This window comes from Sapajus apella, unplaced genomic scaffold (genome assembly GCF_009761245.1).
Source record: "Sapajus apella isolate SASKATOON/1434 unplaced genomic scaffold, GSC_monkey_1.0 scaffold18, whole genome shotgun sequence".
In the NCBI taxonomy this organism is placed as follows: Eukaryota; Metazoa; Chordata; class Mammalia; order Primates; family Cebidae; genus Sapajus; species Sapajus apella.
Genome location: NW_022436958.1, coordinates 20,626,504 through 20,653,742, shown reverse-complemented (window position 1 = coordinate 20,653,742; position 27,239 = coordinate 20,626,504). Strand labels below are relative to the sequence as shown.

Here is a 27,239-nt window from a genome sequence, read left to right as displayed (position 1 = left end):
GGAGAAAGGGGAAATGAAGCTGGATACAAAGCTGGTTCAAAAAGATCAAACTAAGGCCATTAACTATATGGCCTTAGTGAAATATCTGATATTAATTCTGTGGTTGTGCTTTTAAAATAATTTTTCTTCTTTTTTTGCAGAACACTCTATCCTCAATATACCAAAAAAAACCAAACAAACAAAAAAAAACAAGCGTTATGTGGAATCTCATTTTTTTAAAAAAACAATATGCGTAGAGCTTTAGTAAGAGGGCTAAAAGGAAGTCTCTACCTATTTGGCCATACAAAAGGCCTGAATTTCTGGGGTTTCACCAAACACAGCCATCAAATCACAACTTCAGAACACTGCAAGGTCAGGAAGTGTTGCAGAAAACTTCAGCAGTTCTTACCAGAAACACATATTTAGTTCTTCCTTTTTCAGAGCTTCTGATTCTTTGAGTTTGATGTGGAATTCAGGCACACGGATTTGAAATAGCTCACAGGAGACTCTGGACTACCCCTTTCCTGGCTTCCTAGGACTGCTGGTCCTCAAAGGTTTCTTCAAGTACAGTTCTTGGGCCACCTGCTTTGGAACCACCTGAAAATTCAGAATCCTCTGGGCCCTCTTCCGGACCTTCTAAATCAAAATCTCTGGGGAAATTCTGATACACACTTGAGTTTGAGATCCAATGATGAAGGAGAATGTGGACAAATGCCTTTTCACGTCTTAGCACTACTAAGCTAAACAGTGAATCTTTTACAAACAGAACTTGGTCTAAACACAACATCAGAACTCCCAGGCACATTCATAGCACTTGTCTTTGCTTTTCCGTAACCCAGAAAGCACAAATGTTGCTCAAAATAAGCCTACTGGTTTCTGAAGAATGGACCTCCCTACAATTTCAGCCTTTATCTCTGAAAATCACTGGGGAATGATTCTGATGGAGAAATCACAGCGCTGTGATGGTGTATTGCCAGGACATACACAGAATCAAAATGTTTATTTTTATCATATATCAGTGTTTATTTTTCTCATTTTAGCCCCAGTTTCTACTTTAAAGCTGAAGGCTAGTGGGAAGAATCATTCAAAATTAATGACCACCAAAAGAAGGAAGAGTATAAAGAAATACTTAGGACAAGTTAAAAAACTTTATGATTTTATGACTGTTAAAGTCCTTATTTCTCAAATTCCACTTATACTGACATCTCAATCATATCATTGTATTAACATTCACAAATAAAGTTATCATCACTATCTTGTGACGTAGGTTTATTTGGCAAATTTGGAAATAGAATGCTGTATGTGACAATTTCCTTAAACAACAGTGATGGTAGTTGTAGCCCCTTGGCAAAACCACCTTGTAGCTAAATGCATAGAATAGAAGCTTTATCCAGACTGCCTGCAATTTAATTGTGGCTCTAGAACTTATCAGCGTGTGGTTCTGGGGAAGTTTCTTAACTTGCATCTCAGATTTATCTGTTAACATGATGATGATGCTAATGATACATTAGCTACCTCATAGGGTTGTAATAATGAGCTTTGAAAGGCTCTCTAGATGCTGGGAAAGTGTTAAATAATTATTTAAATGTTATTTATATATTGTATATAATATCACTTAAATAATTAAAATCATATGAAGAGCAGTCTTTTATTTCTGCGCTAGACACGACCAAATGCTTTGCAAGCATCTCTTCATGTAAGTCTCCTTATCACTTTTGTAAACCAAAGCACAGGGAGTTTATGAATCTCACCAATATTCCTGCAGCCAGATCAACTTGGGAAAGCCAGTCAAAGCCCAAATGACATGGCATACAAATCTTTCATTTCTATAATGCTTAAAATGGTTAAAATTCCAGTTTGCTGGCAAAGTTCTCACCTGAATCTTCTGATGATTTAGGTATAATTAAGGTGAGAGATCAGAAAGGTGGAGAGAAAGACCAGAATACTGGAGAAAGAATGACTGAGGCCATTTGAGCTCCTCCAATCTTCTCTTTCCTATTTCCTATTAGATATATAGTCATTTTAGTGTTAATATTTTCCAGTGCATTTTAGCTTGTTTAAATATTATCATTTTTTATATTTATCTTTGTATATACACGTTAGAGTACATTCAAGTGCTTGTGGTTAGAATTATAATTTGTTTTGTTTTGTGTTTGTTACCTTTTCATGCAACAATTTGGAAGACCCTGTATGACATCCTCACTGACATTTACCTTTGGGGGAACAGTGTTTGGTAGATCCCCTGCCTCTTCTGACTAGAGCCAACAGAGACCAGTCCTCCCAGAGGACAGCTCAACAGCATGTCATGTTGAAGGCTGAGGCGGGCAGATCACTTGAGGTCAGGAGTTCAAAACCACCCTGGCCAACATGATGAAACCCCATCTCTACTAAAAATACAAAAAAATTTAGCAGGACATGGTGGCATGCATCTGTAATCTCAGCTACTCAGGAGGCTGAGGCAGGAGAATTGCTTGAGCCTGGGAGGTAGAGGTTGCAGTGAGCCGAGATTGCTCCACTGCACTCCAGCCTGGACGACAGAACGAGACTCTGACTCATTAAAAAAAAAAAAAAAAAAAAAAAAGAATTCAGTCCCATTTCAATATCCCCCCAGCTAGCAAAGATGTGTCCTCTTGAACAACCTTCAGGGAGAAGGAAGCCTTGGCTTTATTCAGAATCAAGTGACATTATTTCCTCCTACCCAATATTAGTCATATGCTCATCCCCTTCTTTATAGTGGATGACCAGCTCTGTTTGCATCTCCGTGAACTTCAAAAAGCCCTTTGTATGCAGAGCTGTTGCAGAGAGGCCAATGATTATGGGATCATTTATTTATATTATTATGGCACAATAGAAGTCACTTTGGTCCTTGAATGTGTTCCAGTGACTCATGATATTTTTTCCGATGTTTTTTGACCTCTGCTTCTTTCCAAAGTCTCCCATCTCTAATAAATTAACTTCAAAACCACAGAAAAACCACAGCTGTGTTTGTTCGTCAGGGACTTGAAGAATGAAAGTAACTGTTTTCATGAGGAATCTTCAAAGGAGGTAAAATTAGTTTCCTGTTGTCTACTTATAACCAGATACTATGGGATTTAGGAAATGGAACTTGTTATTTCTTGTTTGGAAAATATTTTTGCATGATAAAAAATAGAAAGTTATGGAGACATCACCAAGGTCAGCTGAACTGTTTATTTTGTTATTACATTGCAGCATTGCAAATGAGATGACACACAAATCACAATGAATGCATGATGGATAGTAATAATAGATTAAATGTATTTAATCACTTTGAGACAAATATGATTATCAGAATATAAAATATTAAAAGTCTAAGCCAACAAAAATATGTAGAGATAACAAAAGAAGACATTGATTTATGGAAGGTATGCAAAGTGTTTCAGACCTCCAGAGGGTGCTATTGCATTTACACAGAAATATGTTTAATTATGTACACACTCTCCTGAAATTTAAAAAATGAGAATTTTGAGCATCTCTAATTTGTTTCTACATAAAACAAGGAAAGAATCAATAACCATAATGACAATTTGCCTTCTAAAATATTAACTGAGCTTTATCTCATTTAAAAGAACTTTTTTAGCCTAAAGATTAGTTACCTAATAAAAGAATGGAAAATATATCAAGTCATTTCAGATGCTATGTACAGTAACCTTTGTTTGAGCAAAATGAAGTTTGTATTAGTCACAGATATTAAACTGATTGTATATGCAAAAATATATTTAGAGATTTAAAGTCCTTTGAATTTTTTGAGCACCAGGAAATAAATCAAAACATAAAATCAATCTTTGGGGAAAAGCTGCACATTTTGAAAATGAAGATAAAGTCTTTAAGATAAATAATTTTCACTATCATAATCTAGCATTTCTTACGTATACTTATGGTAGGAGTGATATTACCTGATGAGGGAAATGAATCACAGGCAATGGCAAGTAAACAGTAAATTGGTTCTTTGCATTATTTCAAAGCTACCTGAAAATGGTGGATATGTGTATCTTAAAAGATTTTAAATTCATGTGACACTGCTGTAAATTTGTACACTGATTTTTAATCTGTACATATCTATTTCATATAATATGAATTTCTAAAAAAGCAATGATTGAAATTGATTCAAATAATCCTTTTTGAAATTCACTGACATATTTGTTTTGTTTTGAATTTTGACAGCTATTATGAATTCATATCATATTTATAGGATTGTTTGAATCATAAGATCATTAGTTGCTATTGGAATTTCATACAATGCCCCAGGAATGTGATAAAGAAAATATTTGGATTGCTTCACATCTTTAAGCCACTGATTTGCATTTTCCCTGATTTGAAATCATCCTGGTGTTGTTTTACCAAAAAGTGTATGTTGTTATTCAAAATAAAAAGGAACTAATGCAAATATTCAACTCTTGGCAACATTAGTAAAATGACATCATAAAATGCAGGCAATAGACAAGAAAGTAATTGAATCCAAAAAGTGTCCCCAAATATATAACATTTCTGTCATTAAGGGTAAACAATCTATTTGGGAAAAGCAGAATAATTGATGAGCCATAATTAAATTGAAATGATTAATAGTGAATCCAGGTAGGAAGTTAAGCAACATGTTTATTAAAATTTGAGGAAAAATGGACTAAAATGTGAGGATGTTACTAGAAAACTTGTAGAATTGCATGTAAATAACAGTGTGATGCCATATGCTATTTCTATAACATCTTTCTCTCAGGAGCACAAGCTAACATAGATCCATTCTCTTCACATTTCTGGAAGGGAGGAAGGTATTAATATCCCCTGTGGCTACAAGAGAACAAAACAATCAGGACAGGAGCAAAATAAAGCATAGGGAGGCAGATGGGTGGCAGTTTCCCATGTTTGTGGGTGACTGTGGACACAGATGGACCTGTCAAATGTTTTCCTTGGGCTGATCTGGATGACATCAGTAAGGGAAGAGTTTTAATCAAAAAGGCTCACAAGTAGGAAAGGAAGGCAAATGTATCTTTCTTTAAGACCTTCACAAAATATTCTCCTAGGGACCTGTAAGTCTTTCAATACATGAGCTCTAGAGAACAGGGTAGCTGCAGAAAACATTTAAACATTTCATACTCTAGAGGATAACTAGAAAAAAAGATCTCTTGGCACAAGGTAGAGGCATGCTGGTGATAAAGCATTCACATGAGCTTTTAGCCCTTTCCAAGGTATATATTCCCTTTCTGTTGAGCCATAATAGTCCCTAACTGAGGATATCGTATTCTACTTACAGTCTAAAAACTGTCAGCATCGTATAGAACCAGAAAATTTAAGACTGAAAATAATAGCTAAAAATAAAAATAACAAATAGAACATTTGTTAGATTCATGGCCTTGAAAAAAAATCTCCTTAGGCCTTATTTTCACAGTTCCCAAATAGAAATATAGGTGGTTAAATACCTGGATATAGTCTAAATGAGGTAATATATTTTAAAGTACTTTGGGACTATAAAGGCTCCACTGTGTTAGTCTACTGTAGTTTGTAGTTTTATCTCAGATAAGATCCCAGGTGTATTTTACAGTGCTAGATTCTTTTTCTTTTCCTAAAAAAAAAAAGAGACAGAGAAAATAGGACTAAAGAAACAGAATGATTTATTTCAATATTTACCCTAGATTAATATGAAAGATGCAGGTGAGTCTAATCTAAGAGCTCTTCATTCATGAAGAATGAGGTAGAGTTGATCCCTCTTCTCTCCAGCTCTTCAGTAGCATCTTACATGGACTACTAAAGGAATGCCTGGCAGAGACACCCCATTTCTCAAATGACTCACTGGATACACACTCTGCCAGAAGCTTTGTATGCATACCACAGTGCAATTGGTAATGTTTCAGACCAGAAACTCGGTATAAACTTCAAAAGTAGTGCATATGATGTTACTTTGTGTTATTTTATGGATCCATTGGGAATGTGATCCAAACAGATATATTACAAAAAAACAAATAGTTCCTTTTTTACAACATTGGTGTTGTAACCAGTGAGTGATTTTCATCCGAGAAGAGAATCGTCTCAAGAAATGAGGCCTAGACTGACACCATGAGGTTGGACTTTGGACCATATATGTTATCTGTTTGCTGTGTTGGAGGAAATAAGGGAAATCGCCATGACCCTGTCTAGGTATAGAAGAAAGAAATGCATGTTAGCATAATACCAAGCCAAAAGGTGAAACATAGACAATAGCTGTGAAATGAAAAAGGAGAGTGATATGATAGAAAGGTGAGTGACTATGAACCTGAACATCAAAGTTTTTGCCAGATTTTGCGCACTATGAATTGAGACAAGGACTCAGATTCTGTGATCCCAGTTTCATGTCTGCTAACTTAAGGCTGGAGTTTGACCAAACATCTCAGAATTTCCTTATAGCTCTTAAATGCTCAGATTCTCTAACCCAGGTGTGTGTATGTGCATGTGTATGTGCATGTGCATGTGCATGTGCATGTGTATGTGTATGTGTATGTGTACGTGTGTTTATGTGTATGTGTGTCTTCTAAACTGTCTTGGATTATAATTAAATGGAAAGCAAGTTTACAAGCAATTTATACAGAAAATCAAAAATCAAATGGTTCAATTACATGGGGTAATAAAGTAGGTTAGCAAAGGACTTTTTCAAAAGACAAAGCATTTGAAATTCTGTTCTAAGGGTGAACAGATGCATACTTACTACCACAATACCTTTTGCATCTTTTATTTAAATAACAAGGATCCTTGAAATTTTAGTGCTTCTCATGTGCCCATTTTGTAAGGAGGCTTTGTTTTTAAAAGCGAGATTCTAAACTTCTCTATTCACCCATACTTAAATGGTGTCCTCCCAATTGTATATGTGGTGGTTTTGGCCAAAGAGTTTTGTATATAACTAACTCCCTCTGCACATATTTAAGTATCTAAGACATTGTGCTATTGAGCTAGCAATGTAATAGCTTGGCTTTATATTTTATTGCAACAAATTCTTCCATTTCAGCATGCTACTTTTATTGAGAGAAAAATATGCTAAACAATGATTTAAAATGTACATAAAAGTTGCTAGATGAAAATGCCTATGTCTTTTTCTGTTATATTCAGTGTCTATAAATCTGAACCTGCATTTATACATAGATTTATGCAATTGGATAACAATCTCACAATCATATCTTAAATCCTATCCATTTGTGAGGATTAGCATGTTCAACTAATTCAGTGTGGTAGGATTGTAGTAATTTCGCTAGTCCTTTACTCAAGACTGCATCCTCAGGGAAATCTCACAGCATCTCCTCATCAGCTTGTAAACATTAGCAGTCAGACCACATCATTCAGATTCATTCTCCATTTGTACTGGGAGGTAGAAACTTCCCTACGACTATGGAAGTACCTCTATTAAAAGTAGAAAGAGTCAAAGATCCTTTTTATTTTTAATTTTGGTTATTTTTTAAGCAATTCATAGTTCTAATACAATGAATGTAATAGACATGTGTGTCTCTCTAACAACAGAAGCAATTAGCTTTGCTAAATCTTCTGCTCTACCTAAGTCAGCAATTTCAGATGCCTCAGGAAAAGAATATATGGGAGACAGCAATCGGATAGGAAAAGGGAAGTTCAGAGGGAAAGCGGTCTGCTCACTGTCTTGCTGTTCCCTAACATTTTGTGAATTCCGTCCTAAAATCATTAACATAATTAAAGATGTCTAAGCATTGCTTATTTATCTTACTTTTTAAGGAACTTTGTTGAGACTTGTTCCAAAAACAAATCAACCCTGGGATCAATTACTGACTAAGCCAATGCATGCTTTTAAATGTGAGAGCATAGACCATATATAATGAGCAGAAAATAAAATCTTTTCCATTTTAAACTCCTCATGGTCATACAATTTTCTCATCTTTCCTCACTCATAAAAATAGAATGAAAATTCTTGGAGGTACTCAATGCAGTATTAGGGTCTGTTAGAATTAGTGAACTCTCTTCCACCAATGTTTACACGCAATCACAGTATGTTGACAGTTTTTGTGTTTGAATCTGACTTTATCTCTTTTTTGAGTCTTTAACTATTCAGTGTCCTACTTATTGGATTACAGTTCATAATCTGAAAGTAAGAAAAGAAAGTTTCTTAGAAGTCAAAATAGCTATGCACATCTAACACTCGTGGCTTCAATAAGTACCTACTTTTACTTAATGTACATCTTGTGTGATTTAGTTATCTGCTCTCCCAGATCTTCGCAGATTATAGACATATTGATTATAGTACAATGATAATTTGTCAACTTGCACAAAGAAGATTCTTGGGCTCAGTAAGTGTGTAAGCAATCTGGGCACAAGAATGTCTCAGTGTTATAGCATTAATCATCGATTGTACTTGATGATTGTAAGCCATCAAGAAACATTAAATTATGATTAAAGTATTTGGCTTTAAGAAGATCAAATCAATATAATCAAATAAACAGCTATTGTTGACTACTATTCAAATTTTATCTTTAACATTTTCCTGTAACTGACTCTTTTCACCATTTTGTGGATGAGGAAACTGAGGTGCAGAGAAGTAACTTTCTCAAGGTCACAGCCAGTAAAGTGGCAGAAGTAGAGAGTAAAGCCTGACCACAAAGATATTGCTCTTTCTGCAACTCTGCTTTGCCTTAATAATAGGATTTTCTTTCTATTTGAAACATATTTGAAATTGCATAGTCTAGCACCTCCAGTTTACAAATGAAGACATAAGAGCAAAAAAAGAAAGCTGTTAGCCTAGGACAATGTAATAACTGCACCCAGAACCTAGATTCCTGCTCTCACAACCCAAAGTTCTTTGCAGGCTGCCATGCTGCTGACATTGCCCCTGTCAATACCAAGTTCTCCTCACTACCTGCCTTTTCTAATCCCCAGTCTTGGATTATTAAAATTGATCAATAGTGTTGTAGACCTACATACAATGGTGCTCTACGAATCCAAGGTCTTTCGCTAGCCAAGACACTCACTGTCCCTTGCAATCTTGTGATATTTTAGAACTGCTTTAATATCACAGTGTCCTGGGCCTCCGAGTTACTATAGCTTCATATTCTACTGGCACATTCACCTAGTTCACTGAGTTCAAAGTCATTCAATGTGATGATTGTAAGTCATCAAGGAACATTAAATTATTGTTAAAGTATTTGGCATTAAGAAGATCAAATCAATATAATCCAATAAACAATTATTGATGACTACTATAGCCATAGTATAAAGATGGCTACGTACTATATACATAGATGATGACTAGCTTTAGCCATCATCTCCATCCCAGAATTTCTGTATGGACCCTTCTGCCAGCTTATATGTAATAAAGAAGGGTTTTGCATCATTATCATATCTAGTTCATCCTGTTGCTCATTACCTTTCATTCTCTCTTGAAGGGATTTGCTCCCTTACTTTTTAAGACTCACCCCTTCTTCCCAAGCATGTAACATTCTCCATTTCCTTTACATGTATTCCAGCTTCACTTATCTCTAGAATTATGTCATTCCACCCACATCTCTTTTTTATTTGACATCAAAATTTCTCAGTAATACAATGAGTTCTCTTCCTCACTGTTCTTTCTCCTCTTCTCTTTTTAACCCTAGAAAATGTAGTTACCGAGCTATTCTAGTTCAGTAGAAATCTCCTATTCACCACATGAAATAGTCCTTACTCAGTTCTCAATATTTGTTTTTCTTAAGCTCTGTTGAGTACCTGCTGATCAAATCTGTCCATTGATAAGAGATTGATCTTCCTGGCTTTTCTCCTATGTTCTTGGCCACACGTTCTTCGTTTTCTTCTCATTTGCTCTTTCTCCCACTCCTTACAAGTAGGCATTTCACCTTGTCTTCTTCCTTATTTCTGTATTTTCTTCCTGGCTAATGTCAATCACTCTTCTAGCTTTAGCCATCATCTTCCATGTAGGTGACCAAAAAAAAGTCTATCTTTAGCCCCAACCTTTATCTTCAGCTTGTGAATTTCTAGTTACTGCTGAACATTTTCTTCTGATGTTTAATGGCACCTGAAATTTTCAGCACACCCAAATCTTAACTAATTTATTCTCCGAAACACTGTTTCGATGTCTCAACATCTGTCATTGCAATGCCATGTTTTGAGGGACCTAGGCTCTATGAATATGCGGAACCATCTTCAGGTATGTGACTTTCCTGAAATAAAGTGCAAAATGTTGTATTTGTATCACTTTTATATGATTTTATCTGAAGAAAGGTTTTAGAAATTTTTATCATCTTTTCAAAGGGTTCAGAGAGCAAAAAATATCTTAAGAATCACTGCTGGATTTAACATCTATTTTTCTCCTTGTATATCTTTTAAAAAATAAAAGAAATGCCTATAGGTAAGCTTATAAATTCAAATTTTGGATAGCTTTTGCAATCCATGAGCTTAAATTTCATATATGTCATAATAGATTATCAGTTGTTTGGTTTTGCTCAGGAAGAGAAAGTAAGCAGAACTTTCTCTGCCTAAATAGAAAGCACATATCTTAGATTATAGCTTAGCATATACAATTGTGATTTTATCTCTAAATTTTAAAACTATATCCATCACGTTGTCTTTGTTGCCAAATATGGAATTTGGCTATCAAAAGAAATTACACTATTTATATGTATGGACAGCCTAGTTTTGTGTTTATCTCAAATCAGGAACTCATGTGTAAAACTAAAAGGTCAATTTGAAATATCTAGCTGTTTGACATCAGATGGATGAGGAGAAATTACACTCTCAATCAATTCAACTGTTACAATATTAGGGTAACTATTTTAAGAAAATATAGTTGAACCTATGTTCGAATGAACTTGATTGCTCCTTGTATCAAGAGTGAAATCTATTCGCTGTTTACACGCAAATTATGCTCATATTTGGTAATTTTTTTCAGTTTGCTTCCTGAGGACTAATGGCATGTAGACATTGTGATTAGAAAATTAACCACACTGTTGTGTTCCTTGCTTTCCTTTTTATGTGGAGTAAGGCTGTTTTGCATTGGTTCTTACATTGTTTATCATTGTATGAAACAAAGCTTACAAATGAGACTTCATCGCCTATAAATTAGTGTATTTATATTTTCCAGGCCAGGGATTGTGTTAGGTGCCAAGCCAGAAAGGAGAACAAGACAGCTCCTGTTCTTAAGGAGCAGAGTCTAACAAATATGTATCCACCTTGAAAAATATTATTGTATTTATACTAGTATTATTACTACTATTCTTCATTTTTAATGATGATTATACTAGTTCCAGCAAAAACACTTATAACGTTTTTTACAAGAGTACATATTACTTAAAAAAGAAATAATATTCTCTAATATAAGCAAGTTTTCTTTATAAAGGTAGAGAAATGTTTGTCAATTTTCTCCTTGAACTTCTACCATCTTGCAATCAGGAACTAATTAATTAATTAGCTAATATTTTTAAAGTGCATTGAAGATGAGCAATGTCATACAAAAGCTAAGTATTTTAAAGCCTTGTGTTGCCTCATATATACCAAATAGGCTTTCCTAAAGTTTGTAAAGGACAATTTTAACAAATTACATTTTATTTAAATGAAAAAGCTAGGTGTATATTGAAGATGGGGGTAGGCAGGAGTAGGAGAAGTTGGATTGGGAAAGGGCAAATGTAATCAAGAGAAGGAAAATGATTCTTTACATTTCTCTCCATTTATCATTATCAAAAAAAAGAGATGTATGATCTTTTAAAATAAAAACAGAACAGAAATTTATCAAAATAAAATAGTTATTTTAATTTTTCTTATACTTGTTAGTAGAGTTAAGTCAGGAGTTCTCATACAGATGATTATTTTATAATGTTCTTGGAACTTTACTTCAAGGCCGAAACATCCCATTTGGAATATTGATCTATATCTGCACTGCCTAACTTCATGAGCTAATTATCAACCTCTTCCTTCACCATGATTTTCATGTTCAAAGACTGTGCCAATGCCTGGGGAGGACAAAGGAGAGAATCATGGCCAGTGTCCCCACATTGATTAATGTGGAAAACCAAGTCACAGCACTCATGCTCCAACATGGGATTTCAAACCTAGGGATTTCTCAAGTGAGGTAAATTGCTCAAATAATTTTTTAGACCTAGACTTACTTTTGTGATTTTTAAACATGATCATGTGGAAATTCAACTTTGCTAGAAATTATATTTGTTTCAGTTTGGTGCTGGTGGTGGTGGTATGCAAACTTTCTATTCTTTTTCTTTTAAAGCCAGTGAGAATGACGGCCCAGAACATAGAAACAGAAGGCAACACAAAACATTACTATGGAACTATCTTCACTCCTCAGCCATTATTTGCAGCGTTTTCAGATCACTGGTGTTTTCTCTTGTGAATGTGTGAGGAATAGACCTGACCCACAGAGGTAACTTGGCTAAGTGAGTTTCACTTGTCTAACTTGAGTTTGGCCTCAACTTGGCATCGTCACTGTGGGCTCAGTAAAGTGATTTATCACAAGTAGACTGTGCAATTTGCCTTTTTACCTCTTCCTAGGGCATAAATTATGGCCCCAATAGTATACAATCATACGGTTTTTTTTTTTTAAATATCACTTAAGGCAGATTAAATGTCCTCATCCAATCTTTCTTATCTTTACAATTCTCATAAGCCATGTGGCCAATGTAGAAACTGAGATGTAGAGAAACTGAGTAGTTTCTCCAAGCTCCCATAGGTAGCAAAAACTTGGAGTTGAACATAGATGTCTAATGCCAGAGCCAGAGTCCCTAACCAATATACCACACCCTCTACACATAATAATGATAATTACTAACTCTTATGTAGAAACTGTGCTTTTCCAGGTGATTAAATTGCTTGACTAATTTTATCTTCCCAACAACTATATAATGTAGCTATTATTATTAAACCACTGGTATGGATGCAAAAAAACTGAGACGTAGAGATGTTGTATAGTTAGTTTAAAATTCTATTAATAGTAAGTGGCAGAGAAGGGATTTGAACCAGGACATACTGACTTTAGGATTTCATTTCTCAAATAAATACCATGTAGAAATATAGTATTGTTCATGACAAATCTTAGTAAGATACTGGATTTTTCCTCCTTTATATGACCATAAGAGCTTCATAAGTCCTCATTTGTATGAAAATTTGTTCCTAACATTTGTTCCATTGTTTGGATTAACACATTGACTTAAAAAAATTCTTTCTCCCTTAAAAGAGCAATACACTATCATGTAAGCATTTATGAATGCACTGGTATAGATGTTTATCTGATAAGCTAGCTGTCGTTGTGCAGAGTTAAACTCCAAGTAAAGGAATCTCTTGTAAGTCTTTGATAGAGATGAGTTTTAGAAGAGGTCCAGTGCTTCTGAAAAAGTCATACCTGATAGGGAGAGAAACTACAGAAGGTCCTGAATAAATAAAATAAATACCACTTCGTATCCTGAGAAGAAAAGACATCAAAGAAGTAGAGAAATGCTCTTTGCCTCAGATTTGAACCTATAAACCAGCTTGACACATACAAACGCCAAATATGGAACGACCAGGGAAATTTGGCGTCTTCAGAGAAATCCCAGAAACCGCTGCTTGAACTCCACACCAAGCATGCATCCAGCCTGTTATTTCTCTTTCCACTGTGTTTCTACAGTTTAGACTAGAAATGTGAATTTCTGCTTTCTCGCTGTGATGCTCAGTGTACTTGGTTTGGGCTGTCCTTTTGTGCTAGTGCTTTATGTCCTAGTTGTAGTCTCCATAATCTAAATCAAGCTGTAATTGTTGACTAATACCTTGACAGGGACCAGCCAAGGCTCCCTGATGAAAGTTCAAAGGCCCTGAAGTTAGATGTGTATTTTGCTGATTTGAAGTCTTGATCAGCTCCATTGACTGTGGCTATGGTAGAATTTGTAAGAAAAGCAAAAAACTGTAGTGCCCCCCGACTATACCTCTTACCATCCTTACCACTCTGTTATTTAGACTTGTCCTCTACACAACTGTCCTGAAAAATTCTTTGCCCAATTTTATGGATCCTCTGCCATCCATTCAGTATTGAAAACTATTTGCTTTTTTATAGGAAAAAGATTAGCGATATTGTAACTATTGGGCAAATTGCATCAAAATTTGGGAGTGCTAAATAACCAAGAACATACCTTTACAAAAATCCTGTAAATTGCTGTCTATTTTCTTGGAAATTATGCTTATTTACTGTTTCCTGTTTCTAAGAAAGAATGTTTTGAAAACCCAACCCAACTCAATTCTATATTAAGAATATAAAGAAACAATGTATAAAATGGAGTATGAGAATTATGTTAGATTATATATGTAAATGATTATATACATGGTTAATATTAGGAATTATCTTTCCAATTTCCTACTTTCCTTAACTATTTCTTTTCATAGTTATATTATCTCATGGCCTATTAATATCTGGACGAAAGACATTGCCATATTCATGTTATAAATATCCAGATTGAGGACAGCGTTTTGAGTAATATAGTAACACCAAGTGTTATTATGTGTAGAGCATTTTCTCAACTCTCCATCTTAAGGAGTTTCCATGGCTAAAAAAGAATATTAAAGAAGCTATTACTGATTGTAGATTGGTGTTGGTTGTAAAGTAAGGTTTCTCAGGTGGAGATTTATTCCCGTTTGTAGAGCTTGCAGATTTCTGGAAAGCTGAGGCATCAGAGCCCTGTAACCTGTTTTTCAGCAGCTTCCAGTAAATGTGATTACACTCAATCTTCATCTTGAAGTTCTCTATGCAAATGCAGGAGGTTCTTGCCTTGAGAAAAATCTTTAAAAGTTGCACAGCTCCCCAGAAGCAGAGGTTGGGAGGGAGGCATGCTTTGTGTCATACACATTAATTCAGTTGGCACAGTACAATGTTAAACTAAATGACATTATTACAAAGCTGTGCTAAGAAGTGTTGACAGGTCCATATGGTAATTTTACAATGTATAATGAACACACACACTCCTTTCTTGCAGAAATTTATAGTTCAAATCTATACCCAGGATATCCAGTTTTATTTCCAGAAACTTAAATTGACTTATTACGATGTAGTGAATGTATAAATTAGTTCCAGTAGTTAAACTGAAACATTTCCCTACAGACTCAATTAGATTCATTAATCTGCTGTGTAGACCTGTAAACGGCCCATTGTTCTTTTCCCCCCAAAATGTCAAAAACTATTTCTCTAACTATAAAATATTTCCTACAAAAACTGTTTTAAATGGTCAGAATTATTGTATATTAGAAACCCAGAACTACAAATTATCTTATTGCTTTGGCACTTTTTTTTCCAAAGAAAAAGAGGGTCCAGCCCTTGCCAGGTAATTTAATGGGGTTAGTGACTGAATTCAGTGCTCTATCACACTGAAATTAAGAAAAGATCATCTTCTCTCTTCTCCTACTGCATAAATCAGCTGGCATGGGGCATATTGTGTATGTTCCTAGCCCCACAGCTTTTTCATTTTAAAACTTTTGTTTATGTGCTTCCCTCTGCCTGAAGTGTGGCAGCTTATCAGTCCATTGTGATGTTCCATGGAGGCAGAGCAAAATAATACAACCTGTTAATAAATTCCATTTCAAACGATGCACACCTGTGTCTTACCTTTTTCAAAATATCACCCTCTATGTGGGATCTAGAGAGGCCACCGCACAGCAGAGCTTTAAACACAAATCTTTTTTTTTTAAGCTACTGTTGTAGAATTTTTTAAAACTACCTTGTTTTATTGATTGATGAAGCTGGCTGCTTTTACTTACTGCATGATATTTTTTGCTTCTGTGATTTATTAAACATTATTTTTTTGAAAAACCTTTGCAACTGTTACCTTTGACTTTTTTTTTTTTTTAATGGCTTGGCTGTAATAATCTTTAGAGGGTTTAATTTAAGGCTAACTTTGATTAGGTTTTTAGTCCGGGGTAGACCTAGAACTGTTCTATTTTAAAGGTGAGAGGGTGCTACTGTGGTCATTTTCAAACAGACTGAAATTGATGTGATCTGAAATGGAAATACTTAGGGCTCGTTTAATTTTATTTAACAGAAAACAATTTCAGTTCTCCTTAGTGGGGAAAGGTACATATTTAAGGACATGGGAATGTCTCATAAGGCGAGTAATGGAAAACAAATAGTCTTTAGAAATGATTTGGAACCAAGGATTCAAATATTCTCTCTCTCTCTCTTCTCTCCTCTCATTATAGCAACATCATTCTTACTCTTTATTGCTTCAGTTCTAGTTTAGCTTTCTCTGCTTCTCTGGTTCATAGTGTGAAAATTTTGGCCAAAGGTAATATCCCAATTCTTACATTACAGAGCAAATATCCCATCTCAAGACCAGTTTTAGAAAGTTATATTCTCATTGGTCTAATTGCTTCAGTTCTGCTTCTTTCCTACTTAGAGGACAATCAGATGTGACTAGAGACTAAACTGACACTGGTTAATGGTAGCAAAGAGGGGATGCTCCACTTTGGACAGGAGTAAAAATCTGCCACTGTAGCTGAATTGGAGAGAAAGTTGAAAAGAGGCAGCTTTCAGGAAATGGTGGTGGTGGTAAGTGGGGGTTAGTGTTGGACTGAATACAAACATGGAACAAATATCTATCTACCCTATTTTAAAAACCCTTCCTCATTATCTTCAGTCCAAGATTATGTAGAAAGTTAGAGCCGTAGGTGCTCCAAAAGTAGAGATGTTGGACTTTTCCTCCAGGATGATATTTCCAGTGAGAAATATAATGTGTTGGAATAATCAGCTTCCTGTTCACAGTCCCATGTTCATCTGCTCACAGGACACGCACAATTTTCCTGCCAATGTAGAGCATAACATTTCCTTCCCCCACCCTTTTCATTTCATTAATATGGAGGTGGGGAAGGGGTGTGCCAGATTCTTCTTAAGAACATATTTCCCCCTAATTTTTCAACTTATCACCTCCCTTCTTGGAATCCTAGCTTTTCATGACAAATTAAAGAGTTCTTGCTTGTGCAAATCTGCTCAATGCTAATATCTGCACCTGTACTCCGGGGTTGTGGCAAAGCAGCCACACATGCACAATGAGTATGAATCTCCCACATCTAGAAAGCACAGGAAGACTGATACAAAACCAGCTCAAGTACTTCCTTGTCCTATAGGATTGGCAACTGCTGTGTTTGGAAAGACTTTCCTATGGCTCAGCACATTGCATTTGAACACAGATATTTATTAAAGAACTCCTATGTGCCAGGCACTGTATTGTATACTTACAGAGAGGCAAAATATGTAATATGCTGTCTCTTCCTTCAAAGAGAGTGCCATCTTGATGGGGCGACAAGATAGTCTCACCAATAATTATGGTATAAGGGGCAATGTGAATACACTGAATAAACCTGATGGGAGTAATCATAAAAAGCTTCTTGGAAATAAGTTTAGGAGATGGCTAGAAGTTTAATAAAAGGAGATATGGAACATATTAGATTTACTGGCATTCTCCTGTTTAAGAGTCCATTCAAAAGAGAATAGTCTTAAATAGAATGAAAATACAGAAGCCTTGCAGGAAAGTTTAGAAGAGGATTGGAACGAGGGAAATTTGACTGAACTCCCCTCTATTCTCAGTACAAGGAGAAATGAGGGAAGATATATGAAGGAAGGGGAAAGAAGGACAGAATAAGTAGGAATAGAGCCTCACGGTGAACAGGATCCCCAGTGTAGAATTCCTTGTTTTACCTGTACTTTCAAGCATTGTTTCTAGGGGGCCTACAATTTGGCAGAAACTATCACATGGTATCTGTGTTGTCCATTTTATATATGGGTAAACTGAAAGGAGATTAGCTTAAGATGACAAAGTTAGTAGGTAATGCAGCTGGGAATTGAACCCAGTGTGCTGAAGTCAAAAGACAGAAATATTCATCAGGAGAATTAAAGGAAGAGATGGGCAAGCACTCATGAACTTGCTTCTTTGTTAGCAACCTTGGTCTTCCTCTCTCTTCTCTATTGTCTTTGCCCTTTTAGGCAACTCTAGTTACCAGATTATAAATAAAGGTGCTTCAGCAACAGAAATTTGTTGATGTCTCCTGTATGTTCATTATTGTATCAGTGTGACTTAGTTTCCTTCTCTTTCTGCTTCTCGTTAGTCACCTTTTAGGTTCTGGTCCCATAACTAGATATTCCTGTTCAGACCACTCCCTGACAATCTCTTTCTTCACATCTTCATTCAGACTCTCTTAAAAGAGACTATATAATTGGTCTAAGTCATTATTACCATTTCTATGGAATAAGCCTTTGAACTAGACCTCTTCTAGATTGTGACCAGCCTTTATGTACGATGCCATGGGTCAGATGTTCACTTCAGTCTGAAACATTGTGGTCAAGATGGTTCAGTCACGCAACTTGGGGACTGGTTCCTCTATTTAAAAAAAAAAAAAATCTCAGCCAGGTGCAGTGGCTCAAGCCTGTAATCCCAGCACTTTGGGAGGCCGAGGTGGGCGGATCACGAGGTCAAGAGATTGAGACCATTCTGGCCAACACGGTGAAACCCCATCTCTACTAAAAATACAAAAATTAGCTGGGCATGGTGGTGCATGTCTGTAGTCCCAGCTACTCGGGAGGCTGAGGCAGGAGAATCACTTGAACCCAGGAGGCGGAGGTTGCAGTGAGCAGAAATCGTGCCACTGCACTCCAGCCTGGGCGACAGAGCAAGACTCCGTCTGAAGTAGCTGGGTATGGTGGTACATGCCTGCAGGCCCAGCTATTTGGGAGGCTGAGGTGGGGAGAACTGCTTGAACTGGAGAGGTCGGATTCATCGTAGTTTTTAGTTTATAAACAAAACAAAACATACAAACACAACACCTTTGTTTTTATACAACCTTAGAACCATGGGCTAAGAGACATAGTTCTAATTAGTATCCTATACATAGTTTGCAAAAGGATATATCCTGAATCTATATGCTTTGAATAAATATACCTTTCTCATAAAAATATCTAAAGGAGATTCTATGATTCTTAAAACTTAATGTGCTAATGACCACATGTAAAGATGAAATTAAATGTTAATGCCATAGTTGATTGAGCCAAGATTTTATGCATAAATACATGATAGTGGCGCATTTTAGAAATCTTCACAAACATTAAAGTATGAGGTTCATAAAACAAATTAGTCATAGTTTATTTTTTGGTGTATATTAAAAATGTCATTGATGACCTTTCAGAAGTAAAGACAAGAAAAAGCAGTAACACTTGAATTTTAAGAGAAAAAAAACACATTCAAAATTATCCTTTTTTAATATATTAGAACATTTCCATATCTAAAGCTAGCTTCTCAACAGGGCTGTGTTTTTTTTTGTGAATGATCAACTCTTTAATTAGCCAATTATCATTGCAAAGAGGGCAAGGGACAAAACTCACAAACTGTTAGTAACTTAAAATAGATATCTACATCCCTACGTATGAAAGGAGAGTTTAAGTAGAATAAGAGGTTGGGGTCAGAATAAAACTGTTTTTAAACCTTTGTTGATATAAAAATAACATTTTACAATATGGTGTCACTTTTCTCTGTTTGAGTAATGAGAGTAATTTTTGACATCTGCACGACTATTAAGAAGCAGTGTGCGTTCCATTTGTAAAATAATGCAAAGTAGCTTTGAAATGTTCCATAACGTTTATTAAGAATAACTTCAAAATGTCCAGATACTATTTATGGTTATAATTACTACTCTTGACTCTCTGTATTTACTATAGTCAATGTATCTGTATATCCAAATGACGAATGAGGCACACCTCTAACACTTGGAGACCAGCTGGAAATATCACCCACTGAAATTGTAGCTAGCAAGAAACTACAGAAAATTAATACAATAAGCCATCTGCAGAGTTAACCCACAATAAGAGAAGTTTTATAAACAAAACCAGGGTGTTACCAAATATTACCAGGCAGACGCCAATCAAAAATAAAACTAATCTGCAATAGACTGTAACCCTGGAAATTATTCTGTGCTTATGGCAGTCACAAACACAAATATAGTGTTATGTGTGAGTGTAGAAAGTATGTTTCTGAATAAGAATTTGTCAGTATTCCATTGCATTACTCTAAAGCAAGGATTTGGGGTTCTTATCTGCTTATTCAGCTAATTGTCCACTTAGAGAATTGCCACCTCAGCAAGTATACACCTGATTCCAAGGAATGGATAGTCTTAAAATGACTTTTTGGGTACCAGCTCTCCCTATTAAAAAGTTTTGCCCTATATACAAACAGCCTCAGTTATCTGGTTAGACAGATCTCCCAAGGTAAATGACCTCCTGACGCACACATTTGCTTGTTAAGTGTTGCTTAGTATAACTTAGACCCTGGGACATGTTAATTCCTGAGTGAAGTAACAAAATAAAATGCCTCAATGTGCATAACTCAGATGTGGACTCTGGAATAGGAGAGCTCTACTAAATTACAGTTAATCTACAAACACAACATCTGGTAATAGATGAATTGTCTTAAGGAAAACATGTAACTGGCAGTAGGTTAATTAAACAGATATTTATTTACTTCATGGCAAAGCTTCTTGCAATGCAAATACTAAAGGTATTACTAATTAAACATGTTGGACAACTAATTGAACAACATAAAATTTAGAGTTCCATAAATGCTTTTTCTACTTTTGTTATCACTTTATTTGCATTACAGATGTGGCACTAACCATATACTTCCTTCAATGTAGTATTTAGGTACAAGTCTTATTTTTGCCTCTAAGTTGCAACTTATTTTAGGACAGGTGTCAATGTCTCCCCTCACAGCCTAGCGTAGTGCCTTGCATATTTTAAGAATGTACTCAATAAATATCGAATGAACAAAGTGTCTTATTTCTATGTCTTATTGTGACAGATTGTCTCTTCTTTCCTGTATTACAGCAGTTGGAAGCTTTGGAACTGTATTTCCAAGATTCCCTATTACCAGCAGAATGCTGGTCACAATCCATTCATGAAAGGCACTTAGTCAATAGTTGGGAAGAGAAATGAAAATAGTAACCATCATTGCACTTGTGGCAGCAATGGGCAGGTGTGAAAGTTTCTGAGCATCCTACTAAAAATTATCCAGTTTGGTTCTACTATGATTATCAACATTGGATTCCTGCAGTTCCTTCAGTTCTTCCACTTCCCAGTGTTTCAGGAAATCCAGCAGTGGCTTTTCCTGAACACTGTCACAGTCTTTCCAACAATTCCATGGGCTCTCATTTCCTGTACTGAATTCCTTTCTGTTTAAAATACCTGTTTTCCTAAAATACTGACTGATAGACTCAAACTTAATTCTTAATTCTATTGTGATAAATTATTCATTCCAGTAGTTTTATGTAGATTACTTAGAACATTCTATACACATATTCTATTGCCTGAAAATAAGGAGAATTTTATTTTGTCTTTTTCAGTCTGCATACCTTGTATTTTCTTGCCTTATTCTGCTGGGGCTAGGAACTCCAGAAAAATGTTGCATAGAAGTGGAAAGTTGGTATGCTTGCTTTTTCTTAATCCTAAACAGACGTTTACTGGTATGTTACCTATGGATGTTTCATACATGCACTTTATCATTTAGAGGAAGTTCCCTTCTATTTCTAGAAGGAATATTTATTTATATAGATATTAGAAAGAATAGATAATATATACATAAATATTAGAAGAATCATTTATTCACTTATTTTTGAGACAGGAACTTGCCTTTCACCCAGGCTGGAGTGCAGTGGTGCAATCTCCACTCACTGCAACCTCTGCCTCCTGGGCTCTGAAGCTTTTGCTAATAAGTTCAACAACTTATATGAAAGGAACAAATTCTATGAAATCAAAAATTATGAAAACCAATGAGATTAAATGTCTATACTATTATCTTACTATGCTTTTACTGTGTGTAAAATTTGTAGTGATATTCTCTCTTCTATTCCTGATATTGGTAATTCATGTCTTTTCTCTCTTTTTTTTCCTTGATAAATCTAGATAGAATTTATCAGCTTTACTGATCTTTTCAGAAATCCAGCATTAAGTTTCATTGACTTTGACATTGTTCATCTGTTTTTTTATTTCGTTGCCGTTATTACTATTTCTGGTCCAAGTCATTATTTTGTGTATATCCAAGTTGTCCTCTGACATCATTTTCTTTCAGTCTAAAAAAGCTTCTTTTTGTAATTTCATATAATGAATTTCTCATGGCCAAAAATTCACTAGGCTTTTGTGTGTAAGAAATTTGTCTTTAATTCAATTTTTTAAGCTTTTCATTTTTAACATAATTTCAGACTTATAAAAATTTCAAGAATAGTGTAAATAAAATTCTATACAGCATTCAGAATCCCTAAGTAACACAACTTAACCATACTTGTTTTATAATTCAATCTTTCTCTCCATATATATGAAGTATATGTATGTATCTGTGCATGTGCACATATATTTGTAAATGTTGTTACAGAAATATAAATATGTTTGTGTATATACATATATACATATTTGTGTGTGTGTATACACACACCCATAGACACACACAAATATTAACCTAAAATCAAATGCCATCGTTTTGAAGAATATTGTCACTAGACGTAGAATTGTAGGTTGATAATTTTTTATTTCAGCAATTCAAAGATATCATCATATTGTCTTCTGGAATTCACTATTTCTGATGAGAAGTGGTCATTTTTATCTTTGTCATATCTTTGTTTGTCATTATTTTAGTTTGTTTGTCATATTTGCTTCTACTCTGCTACCTTCAAGATTTTCTTTTTATTGTTGGTTTTGGAAATACTTATAATGGGTCTTAGCAACTTTTCTTTATGTTTACCTGCTTGAGTTGTGTTAGGTTTCTCATATTTGTGAGTTCATAGTTATCATGAAATTTGAAAAAATGTGGCATATATATATAATAGATTGTCAAACATTTTTCTACATGTTTCTGAAGATCTGTTTATTTTTGTTTTAATCTTTTGCTGCCCATGTTTTATTCTGGAATTTTTTTCTTTGCAACATCTATTCAGTTTTTATTTCTCAGTGGATTTTTCTTTTATAGAAATGAGCCCACTCTTACAGGAAGCTGCAAAGCATCTCACAGTCCCTGAAGAGAGGGCTTGACATGATCAATGATAGGACAATTTAGACTCAATACAATAGTGGTTCCTCAATGAGATGATGTGCTTCTACATAAGGGAACTATGTAGTGATTTATGAAACATATTATTTATAAGTAATATATGTTTTATTTGCCTATTATTTCCATTTCTGTCTTAATTAATCTCTGTGTTCTCTTGACTATATTATTATTTTCCTCTAAATCCTTTCAGCTATTTACATTAGTCGCTTTAAAGTTAATTCTTCCAAATACATCATCTCTTTCATTTCTGGGTTTTTTTCTACCAGTTGATGTTTCTCCTAGTTCTGAGTCATATTTTCTGCTTTTTTACATGTCTAGTAATATTTTTATGAAATCCTAGGCATTGTGATATTATGATTTATGATTTTCTTTAAAGAGTATTGAGTTTTATTTTTGGTAATTAAGTCACTTGTGAATCACCTTATATTTCCTCCAATTTTTATGTTATATTAGGATACAACTTGAGGACCCTTTTTCTAGAACCAATCCAGCTCTATTAAAAAAAAATTACCACTTTGAAGCTTCTACTGAATACCCCAGGAGTTCAACAAAGTATTGCCATTTCTATTAGTCAAAACTCAAATGTCTCCCTGCCTTGAGAATTCTAGAATGAACATCTCCTTATTAGTCATTCTTTCCATTGTCGTCATTTTCTGCTTAGCCTCCTTGTAGAGCCTTACCCTATAAATGTACAAAGACTCATAGGTACCCTGGTACAGATTTATAGAGCTTTTTTTTCTGTGGAGCTCTGTCCTCTCTTACTCTACCTTAAAATTCTAGTTGCCTCAGGCTCTGCAAACTCAGAAACGATTTCCCTAATTCAGAAATAGTGCCATTCTCTGCTTGGTGTATCTTTTCCTCACTGTGGTCTGGAAAATGTCTCCAGGTAGAAAGCCAAGGTTATTTTAGGGATCATATCATTTGCTTCCCTTACCTCAGAATCACACACCTGTACTGCCTGTTGTCCAATCTCTGAAAACAATTGTTTTATATATTTTGTTTGGTTTTACATTTGTTTACTATGGGAGAGCAATTCTAGTCAGATTTATTCTGTCGTGGACAGGATTGGGAGTCCATAGTTTATTTTCTGGAGAAGAACTAAATTGTCTTTGAATAGGAAAACTTACTCTCTCTCTCTCCCCGCCCTTTCCCTCCCCCACCTCCTGCTCCATCTTTAATGAGCAAATGTGTTCTGCTATGTGAAAATCAAAATCCTAGTTTAATGTGGGTTGGAGGGGTTTGTGATAAGAAACTAAAATGTTCAGTGTGTTAATATAAAAACTTGTTATATTAACAAGTTTTTATATTATAAATATAAAATAGTTATATTGTTATAAATATTTTTGGCATAGACAGATCCTATAGACTCCAGAGCTGTGATGTCCAATATCTAGTTGAAACACAGTAGAAGGGCTTTCTTTGAGGAGTTAGATAATAAAATGTTCTAAACATTTATTTCACAAATTTTAAGCTCCTGTTGCCACAAAGATCTATTTTTTAATCTGTTGACTCTGGTGAGCAGAGTAAGATATCTGTTGATATTTATATAAGGCTGCTCTGTTCCCTGAGTTTTCATTTACACTCAGCAGATTATATTTATCCTAATACAAAGCAACTTGACCCAAGGACAAATCAGCCTTCCAGGTAATTTGCAATAGGTTTATTAGCCTGATTTGATTTTCTCTAATATTCATGGTACTTATTCTGCTTAATTTGAATTATTGGTATAAACTTTCTTAAAGTACATGCATAAAAATAAATGACTTTTTCCTTTGATAAAAAAATGGATCAAGGAACCTTGAAAAGCTGGAATATTTCTGAAAGAATAAAAGTCCTGAAGAGTGTACTATTTACGTAGGGATGACAAGAAGGACACATAGCATATCATTATTTCTTCCACTTGTACTCAAAGTGATTTTCAAAAGAAAAAAAATCTTGAACACACACATAGAAAATTTGAGTCATCGGACATTTTTTACTGTGACTGCCTACTTAATCCAGGAAGAAAGTGAACATTCATGAGTCAGAGCCCTCAGCATAGATGAATTCACTTAAAAATGACAATGGAATATTGTAGAAAAGGAATTTGCACCAAATAATTTGGAAAACATTTGCAATAAACAAGCACTTGGTCAGTCCTATTCACCCTCCCTGTGGATGTGCAAGAAATAAAGAAATAGGATTGTCTCAGGAAATGTGCTCTTCTTATATAGAAATAAGCTCACTATTACAGGAAGCTGCAAAGCATCTCATAGTCTCTGAAGAGAGGGCTTGACATGATCAATGGTAGGACAATTTAGACTCAATATTATAGTGTTTTCTCAATGAGATGATGTGCTTCTACGTAAGGGAAATATGTAGATCATTTACGAAAGTTGTTTTTATTTATTTAACCTTTGATGGTAAAGAAAGGTAGAATTAGTTACAGAATTTTCATATTAATTTATTAATGCTACAAATATTTACTTATGATAAAAAATCAGTTCTGCCATCATCAAGCTATGGTCTAAAAGAAGAAACAGACATTAATTAAATATTCACACAAAATAACTGAGTGATGTGCTCTTAGGAAAAAGAAGATGCTGCTCCAAAAATGACTAGAGGTGGGTGCAGTGGCTCACATCTGTAATCCCAGCACTGTGGGAGGCCAAGGTGGGCGGATCACGAGGTCAGGAGATCGAGACCATCCTGGCCAATATGGTGACATCCCATCTCTATTAAAAATACAAAAATTAGCTGGGTGTGGTGGCACATGCCTGTAGTCCCAGCTACTTGGAAGGCTGAGGCAGGAGAATCCTTTGGAGGATTCTCCAAGAACCCAGGAGGTGGAGGTTGCAGTGAGCTGAGATCAATCCACTGCACTCCAGCCTGGCAACAGAGTGAGACTTCAACAACAACAACAAAAAGACTAGAAAAAGGAATCATATTTAGACATGAGGTTGGGTGGACTTCTGTGAGGAAGTGGCTGAAGAATTAGTGAGAAATACTAAGTGAATGTGTGTGCATAGGCCTCTTTTGATAAACTGAGAGATGGTTCAGATAGAAAGCAAACATTAAGATGGTAAATATAAACTCCAACAGATTACTAATTATACTAAACATAACTAGGCTAAATAATAAAAAGATAGTTTATATAGCATATGTAGTGTAATTATATACTTCTTGCATATGTAGTATATATGTAATAGCTATAGTGTATATATAGTATAATTATATACTCCTATATAGTAGAATTATGTACTCCTTGCAGTTGACACACCTTAAATATAAGGACACAGGGAGGTTAAATATAATAGTAGCCTTAAAGACGGAAAGCATTATTAGAAATAAATAGAAAATTTTAAAGTGATAACAGGGCAATCACCAAGTAAGCTCAAAAATGTTTAAATTTCTATATTCATAATAAAATGGAAAATAGGACAAAAGTAACCAAATTAATAGTAGAAATAAATAAATGCAAATTCATAGAGAAATATTTTATCACATCACTCCAAATAACAGATAGAACAAGAAAAAATATTTAGTAGAGATTTAGGAACTCCAAACATTTTTAACACATTTAACCTAACTGTGCAAATATAACTTTATACCCAATAATAATAGAATATACATTTTCCCCCTTTTTGAGAATTCCAGGCTGGAGTGCAGTGGTGTAGTCTTAGCTCACTGCAGCCTCTGCCTCCAGGGTTCAGTGATTCTCCTGCCTCGGCCTCCTGAGTAGCTGGGATTACTGCCACCATGCCTGGCTGATTTTTGTATTTTTAGTGGAGACAGGGTTTCACCATGTTGGTTAGGCTGGTCTTGAACTCCTGACCTCAAATCATCTGCCTGCCTTAGCCTCCCAAAGTGCTGGGATTACAGATGTGAGTCACTGCACCCAGCCAACAGAACATACATTTATTTCAAGAGCACAGAAGATGCTTACTACAATTGACCATATACTGAAACATGAAGCAAGATTCCAATAAATTGCTAGAAAATGAGAAGCTGATTTTTATGCCAAGCAGAATTCCATACAGTTCTTCACTGATGGAATTTACTATCTAGAATATAAATGAAGATTTTAAAAGAGATTTCCTATGTGTGATTAATAATCTGAGAACTCGTTACAACAGGAAATACCTGGTATATTAATGTGCATACAGTTTTTGGGTTTGTGAGCCACTGTTGTTCTGAAGAATGTAAGTTAGTCATACATGCCTTCTGGCTGTGTGAATAGTGAGATATAAAAGC

At 35.1% G+C, this 27,239-nt stretch overlaps 1 pseudogene across 1 annotated transcript in view; it reads left to right on the top strand.

Moving 5' to 3' along the window:
- The first annotated feature begins 2,736 nt into the window (after positions 1-2,736).
- The window catches only part of LOC116557030, a 48,907-nt pseudogene continuing 24,404 nt past the window's right edge, over positions 2,737-27,239 (top strand). The window contains exon 1 of the transcript XR_004271326.1: positions 2,737-3,024. The product of XR_004271326.1 is annotated as a U5 small nuclear ribonucleoprotein 200 kDa helicase pseudogene (transcript). The remainder of the gene's footprint in view (positions 3,025-27,239) is intronic.